The sequence below is a fragment of the Nicotiana attenuata genome, chromosome 5, assembly GCF_001879085.1.
Source record: "Nicotiana attenuata strain UT chromosome 5, NIATTr2, whole genome shotgun sequence".
Classification (NCBI taxonomy): domain Eukaryota; kingdom Viridiplantae; phylum Streptophyta; class Magnoliopsida; order Solanales; family Solanaceae; genus Nicotiana; species Nicotiana attenuata.
The window spans coordinates 8,341,749-8,347,369 of NC_031993.1; the positions used below are offsets into that span (position 1 = coordinate 8,341,749).

General features: G+C 42.0%; 1 non-coding gene across 1 annotated transcript; it reads left to right on the plus strand.

The window, feature by feature from the left end:
- On the plus strand, positions 243-315 carry TRNAR-CCG. The gene has a single exon. It is a non-coding gene; the product is annotated as a tRNA-Arg (tRNA).

The following is a 5,621-nucleotide window of genomic DNA, read 5'->3' on the forward strand; positions in this document are numbered from 1 at the left end:
GTAACTATTCATAATTGGTGGAATTAGTAATCGATAAATTAAGACAATTACTAATCCTGTACAGCAGGTTAAAAATTGCATTGCCAAAATTTATATACATTGTGATAAACCTCTCACGTATTTCCTGAAAACTCATTCCAATATTCTTGCTTTTCAAAATTTACTATTATGCAAAAAATAATTAAACGCAAACTGTTTTCAATTCTCAATGATTAGTAAGTTTATATAGTAGAGTCAAACAAGTTCGCGTGGCCTAATGGATAAGGCGCTCGCCTCCGGAGCGGGAGATTGTGGGTTCGAGTCCCACCGTGAACGGCAACATATATAATTTTCCCCTGAAATTATATAGTATTTCATATTCAAGTCTCTTTTGAATCGAAACTTCGACCATTTTAATTAATTCGATGAAATTCAAATGACATGATAAACATTTAACTATCACTTATATATAAGTTAAAATAAAAAAATATCCAACGTACAACTCCTAGAATCACAAAGGAGTGGTGTTGAGGGGAAAAAAGTGCTTTTGAGGAGAAGCAGAAAAAAGTAGCTTCTCTCCAGAAGCACTTTTGAGAAAAATATACTTAGAAGCAGTTTTCAAAAGCTTGGCCAAACACTAATTACTGCTCAAAAGTACTTTTCTAATTAATTAGCCAAACACAAACTACTTCTCACCAAAAATACTTTTTTTAAAAGTACTTTTGAGAAAAGCACTTTTCAAAATAAGCTGATATTAGAAGCTTGGCTAAACGGGCTATAAGCAACCTTCCTTTTATAATTGCAAAATGTGCATTTCTTTTTGTTAAGAGTTAACGAGTATCACTTTTTGTTGGTCTTCCATCGAGTACCCGTTTTGGGACCCAGCCGTATTGGGACACTAACTAATTTGGATTCGCGTACCAATTAAAGAACCGAAGTGCTCCTTACTAAAAAAAAATTTCAAGCCTGCTGGTACGAGCGTGTGACGACCCAAAGGGTCATCACCTGTCTTCCTATTTATTCCGTGCTTCCGAGGCCTTGAAAACCTCATTTTTAGTCGCCTCGATTTGCGTGCGCAGTCCGGGCGCGAAGCCGGAAAGCTTAAATATGAATTCTGTGTGAAAAATGATGAATTTTGGTATTAATATGATTAAAGTTGACTTTGGTCAATATTTTGGGTAAACGGACCCGGACCCGTGATTGGACGGTCCCGGAGGGTCCGTAGAAAAATATGGGACTCGGGCGTATGCCCGGAATCGAAATCCGAGGTCCCGAGCCCGAGAAATGAATTTTTAAAAGAAATTGTTCTTCTAACATTTTTAAAGAAATTCTAAATAAAAATGGTTTATAACGTGTTGGTATCGGGCCCGTATTTTGGTTCCAGCGCCCGGTACAGGTCTTATATGTGATTTAAGATATTTCTGTGAAGTTTGGTCGAAATCGGATGTCGTTTGACGTGTTTCGGACTATAAGTTCTAAATTTGAAAGTTTATGAAGTTTGAAGAAAAAGCTATTGATTTTGAGGTTTGATTCATTGTTTTTGATGTTAATTTGGCGATTTGATCGCACGGTTAAGTTCGTAGGATGTTGTTGAGTTAGTGTACGTGTTTGGTTAGGAGCCCCGAGGGCTCGGGAGTGTTTTTGGAGGTGTTTCGGGATGATTTCGGACTTAGGAAAGTTGCAGAAATGAGTTTCAGTTGTTGCAGACAATTCCTTCTTCGCGTTCGCGACGCCTCGTCCGCGTTCGCGATGCCTTGAGTTGGTCCTTCATCGCGTTCGCATTACCCCCCATCGCGAACACATAGGGTTATTTGACCCAGGGGGGCTTTGCCAAATTTTTCCTCTCCGCGTTCGCGTACAGTCCCTCGCGAACGCGTAGCCTTACAAATTCCTTCATCGCGTTCGCATTAGCTCCCACGCGTTCGCATAGAACAAATTCTGAATCCCCAGCTTTTACTCTTCGCGTTCGCACCCCCTTAGCTCGCGAACGCGATGGCCTTTCCAGTGATACCCTTCGCGAACGCGTCCCTTCTGTCGCGAACGCGAAGGGCAATTTTGCCCAGTTATATTTTAAGTTTCAGAACAGTAGGGTCGCGTTTTCTTCATAAAAACATCCGAGTTTCTTCTTCTCCAAGGTCCTTAGGCATCCATTGAAGCTTCCTTTCGTCAAGAACTCTTGGGTTAGTAAATCCCAACTCGTTTTCTTCATTTTCCATCATTATTTATTGGATTCCTAAGCTTAAATCATGTAACTTAGGGTAGAAATTGGGGAAAATGTTTAGAACTAGGGCTTTTTATTTTCTTTGATTTAGACCTCGTTTTGGGGTCGGATTTGAAAACAAATTGTATATTCGGGTTCGTGGGGGAATGGGTGATATGAAATTGGTTCGAACCTCGGGTTTTGACCAAGCGGGCCCGGGGTCGATTTTTGGAATTTTGGGAAGAAAGCTTAGAAAACTATATTTAGGCATTGGGTTTGATTTGTTTAGCTTATATTAATGTTGTAAAGTCGTTATTTCATAGATTTGATTGAGTTGGAGCCGAATTCGAGAGGGAAGGCGGTCGTTGTGGATTGATTTAGCTGTGGAAGTTGAGGTAAGTGTTTGGTTTAACCCTAGCTTGAGGGAATAGGAGTTGAGTCTTGTTTGCTATTTGCTAATTGATCGAGTACGATGTATAGGCATGGTGACGAGTATCTATACATTGGTGTCTAGCATGACCGTGAGTCCTTAAAGGGTGATTATCGTGATTTGTTATGAACTCCATGTTAATTGAGGATTTCTATATATTGTAAAGAACATGTGAAAAACATTATAATCATTTGATTTTCGTGGTGTTTTGGCTTGGATGTGATACGAAGTGAAAAGGTATCTGAGATTATAAAATTCTTGGGAGCATTGGCTCAAGTGATAAAGTGAGATGTGAAGTAAGAAATAAAAGAAAGCTAATGAGTTATTGGTTATTCCCTTGCCGGGATGTTTTGCTGTTTCGTAGACTTTTCTCCCTTGCCGGGATATTGAAATTGTTGTTATTGTTCCCTTGCCGGGATTCCTATTTTGTTTGTTTATTCCCTCGCCCCATTGTTTGTGATTGTTGTTTGGGTGAGGACGAGTGATAAAGCACGAAGGTTGATGTCGTACACGATTGTGATATGAATACTAATGCACGAAGGAACATTCCGTGCCATGATATGATTACTAATGCACGAAGGAATATTCCGTGCCATGATATGAGTGTTTATGCACGAAGGATCATTCCGTGCCATCATTTTGTGAGGTAAAGCACGAAGGGTGATGCCGTGCACTTTATATGATTATTTGGGTGAGAATGAGAGTAAAAGCACGAAGGACGGTGCCGTGCAACTGTTGATTTCCTACTTTCGTTGATATTGTAGTTGTACTGTTTCATTCCTTAATTATTGATTTTTATACGTGAACTATTACAGCCCTACAGCATGCTCCCCCTCCCCCTTGACTGGTTAATTTCTGTATACCTTTATATTGCATACATATATATTGAACTGCACAAGTTTGTTTGGTAGTCCGGTCTAGCCTCGTCACTACTTCGCCGGGGTTAGGCCAGGCATTTACCAGCACATGGGGTCGGTTGTGCTGATGCTACACTCTGTGCATCTTTTTGCACAGATCACGGTGCCGGAGCAGCTTTTGGACAGCAATAGTAGATTTAGGAGCTGACTTCAGTCCAGAGACACCGAGGTAGCCTTGCTAACGTCCGCAGGCCCGGAGTTTCTTCTATCTTTACTTTAGTTTGTTTTCCTTTGTACCAGAAAAAACAAAACTATGTTTCTATTCAGACATTGTATTTAGCATTCTCTAGACGTTCCTGAGTTTGTGACTCCGGTTCTTGGGTAGAGTTGTATTGAACTTCCGCATTGTTTTCAGTTTATTTATATTTAAGACTTCCGCTTTTCTATTAAATGTTTCGTTATTTTTATTAATGTCGAGGTTTGCTAAAAGAGATAATAAATGATTGGCTTGCCTAGCTCCTAATAGTAGGCGCCATCACGACTCCCGAGGGTGGGAAATCCGGGTCGTGACAAGTTGGTATCAGAGCACTAGGTTACATAGGTCTCACAACTCACGGACAAGCTCGGTAGAGTCTGAGGGATCGGTACGGAGACGTCTGTATTTATCCCCCAGAGGCTACAGAGTTAGGAAAAATTTCAGTTTTGTTCTTTCTTGTCGTGCGATTCTATTTCTCAAATACTGATTGTCTCTCTACTCTGTTCTTTCGCAGATGGCGAGAACACGTGCTTCCTCTTCTACCGCGCAGCAGCCCGAGCCCCCAGCAGCAGCTCCTACGAGGGGCAGAGGGCGAGGCCGAGGCCTTGCCAGAGGCCGAGGCAGGGGCAGAGCTCAGCCCCGAGCAGCAGCCCCAGAGGTGGAGCCTCAGACTGGTTATGACGAGGAGGTTCCAGCTCCAGCAGCTCCGGTGGGCCCAGCTCAGGTCCCAGAGAGGTTTATAGCCACCCCAGTTCTTCAGGACGCTTTGGTCAGATTGGTACACGATTGTGATATGAATACTAATGCACGAAGGAACATTCTGTGCCATGATATGATTACTAATGCACGAAGGAACATTCCGTGCCATGATATGATTACTAATGCACGAAGGAACATTCCGTGCCATGATATGAGTGTTTATGCACGAAGGATCATTCCATGCCATCATTTTGTGAGGTAAAGCACGAAGGGTGTTGCCGTGCACTTTATATGATTGTTTGGGTGAGAATGAGAGTAAAAGCACGAAGGACGGTGCCGTGCAACTGTTGATTTCCTACTTTCGTTGATATTGNTTGTTTGGATGAGGACGAGTGATAAAGCACGAAGGGTGATGCCGTGCACGATTGTGATATGAATACTAATGCACGAAGGAACATTCCGTGCCATGATATGATTACCAATGCACGAAGGAACATTCCGTGCTATGATATGATTACTAATGCACGAAGGAACACTCCGTGCCATGATATGAGTGTTTATGCACGAAGGATCATTTCGTGCCATCATTTTATGAGGTAAAGCACGAAGGGTGATATCGTGCACTTTATATGATTGTTTGGGTGAGAATGAGAGTAAAAGAACGAAGGATGGCGTCGTGCAACTGTTGATTTCCTACTCTCGTTGATATTGTAGTTGTACTGTTTCATTCCTTAATTATTGATTTTATACCTGAACTGTTACAGCCCCTACAACATGCTCCCCCTCCCCCTTGACTGGTAAATTTCTGTATACCTTTATATTGCATACATATATATTAAACTGCACAGGTTTATTTGGTAGTCCGGTCTAGCCTCGTCACTACTTCGTCGGGGTTAGGCCAGGCACTTACCAGCATATGGGGTCGGTTGTGCTGATGCTACACTCTGTGCATCTTTTTGCACAGATCACGGTGTCGGAGCAAACTTTTGTACAGCAATAGTAAATTTGGGAGCTGACTTCAGTCCAGAGACACCGAGGTAGCCTTGCTGACGTCTGCAGGCCCGGAGTTTCTCCTATCTTTACTTTAGTTTGTTATCCTTTGCACCGGAACAAACAAAACTATGTTCTTATTCACACATTGTATTTAGCATTCTCTAGACGTTCGTGAGTTTGTGACTCCAGTTCTTGGGTAGAGTTGTA